The following is a 2,311-nucleotide window of genomic DNA, read 5'->3' on the forward strand; positions in this document are numbered from 1 at the left end:
CTAGACCGCGCGGCAGCGGCATCAGGCTCTCTCGCTGCTGCTGCTGCTTCGGGTTCTGCTGATAGATTTAGCTTAAGAATCGCGGGTTGGTTGGGGTTTTTTTGTTTGTTTGTTTTACGAGCGGAGCATGATCTTCCCTACAAAAGCGAGACTTCTGCACTCAAAACAAGCTTCTGCAGAAGCTACAAGTGTGCTTTGCAGCAGTGTTACCCCATTCGGTTAAAAAAAGCTCAGCTGCAGGGCTACAAATATAGCACATGATATAGCATAAGATCTCTTTTATTCTAAGTTGTCTGGAAAATAGACTCTTCAGAAGGAGTTACTAGGAAGAGCACCTAAATGTAGGAATATACGCAGCCGTAATATAAAGAATGCGATGCCGTGAAAAGCTGAAATCAGGACTCAATAGTCTTGGTGACTATTAAGCAGGTATTCTTTATTGCAGCGCTGGACACACAGGGGATCGCTCCTCCTAATGTGCGCGCCAAAAAGAGTTAGTAATACAGCCTTTATACAAAACATACATATTCATAGGGTTTCCAAGAAATTGTTAGTTTTTCCGGGAATTCATTACCATAGGTTACCGCCCTCCCCCACATGCACATTATAGTCTCTCGGTGATCATTTACTTCATTTACTCCTCTTCATCACTGTGTCCTTTTGGTAAACGGTAGGTTTTTGTTCCTTATCTGGTTGCTAAAGCCGCTGAGCTGGTTCTGGCCAGTTCGTCGTGCTTCAATGGTTTCAAAATATCCTTTCAAGATACCCTGCTCTCTTTGTTGGGTAATAGTTTCACACCCTGTTCCTTAAAGATAAGGTTAGTTAATAAGTTTCCATCGGGTCCTCTCTTCAAATGACAGCATGTTTTCCCAGCTAAATACATGTTATTTAATAAGCAATAAGTGGGAAGTCAATTTCATTGGCTATTTCGGCTTCATTTTATTGCCATGTGGCAAGGGGTGATACTGAAAGAGGTAAGTAACCCAGAATAATACCCATTCCAGGTAACTGTGGATGAGTAGAAAGCAGGAAAAATCTGAGGGAGAACAGATAACAAGGAGAAAGAGAAAATAAACGTTTTTAAGATTTCTCTGGGTCAGAATATTCAGCATTATGCTGTTGTATATACACAGCTAGAACTATCTCTTATTTCATCAGTTCTGGAGGGATCTCCCTTGTTCCAGTATCTACTATCTAATGCAAACCTTATGTTTCAACCTTGAAAAAAGTGTTTTAAAAGGTGATTCTCAGCAATTTCTGGTGATAAAGCAACAGGATGTTTTAACTCACTAACTCCATATGACATAAATGGTCTATCAGTTTATAATCTGAAACTGTCGTTTATAATTAAATAATCCTCTATTGTTAGTACACAGCATTGGGTGGGCACTTTGTTGTTGCTGTAACAGTCCAAGTGCTGTTACACAGGAGGAAACAGACTAAGTTGTGGGGCTACACTTGCACATAGTATGTCCTTACCCAGTTATACAGAGATATCTGAGAGTCCAGCCTATGGATTTCATCAGGTAATTTTTCAATATTTGGTATTCCCCAAAATAAATAAACAAAAAATCAAGTTACTTAACATTAGACACCTGACTCAGTGTAAAATTATATGTGAATGTAAATACTGTCCACTACAGCCCCTTCACACCATTCTTCCCCAGAATTATAACTATTCAGAATAATCATACAATACATAAGTAAACCTGTCAAAAGTTTAAATTTTCTTCAATTATTTTCAATCATTTACACACCAAACTCACCAGGAGAAAGTAATTATCCTGATTTGATGTGAAATACACAAATGAAGCAGTGAATGGTTGTGAGAGAAGCCCAATAGTCTTATTATTTTAAAGCAGGTAACTGCAATTAATTCAGCCACGGTTTCACAGCCGCGCTCCACCAAAGCGGTGCGGCAGCAACCCAGGTTTGCAGGGCAGTTCTCCGCGCAAAAGCTACATACCAGTAACGTCTTCTAGCAGCCATGAACCCTATACCACAGACTTAAGCTCGCTCCTCCGGGACGGCTGAACAGCGGAAATAAAGAGACACCAGGTGCAGAACTCCTTCCCAAAAGTCAGTAGTAGTCCCACCACTCCTTATGGAGAAGCCGCTGACGTCAGGCGGCACCGCGCACAAGGCATCCCACCCACGCCACCTTGAGTATCTGCCTCCAGTGGCGAGAGATGCATACGTACCAGAGGATGCGCCGGTCCTCTCGCCCGCTGTCTGATGGAGCCCGTATACACCGTGGGGAGAGTCGGCCGCGTGTCGTTGGATGATGACGTTAACAGCGGCGCGCTGGGGG

At 42.5% G+C, this 2,311-nt stretch overlaps 1 pseudogene; it reads right to left on the minus strand.

Annotated features, from left to right (window-relative positions):
- Positions 1-2,311, minus strand: part of LOC104292654 — a 26,774-nt pseudogene that overhangs the window by 2,443 nt on the left and 22,020 nt on the right.

Source organism: Charadrius vociferus, unplaced genomic scaffold, assembly GCF_000708025.1.
Source record: "Charadrius vociferus isolate BGI_N301 unplaced genomic scaffold, ASM70802v2 scaffold519, whole genome shotgun sequence".
Classification (NCBI taxonomy): Eukaryota; Metazoa; Chordata; class Aves; order Charadriiformes; family Charadriidae; genus Charadrius; species Charadrius vociferus.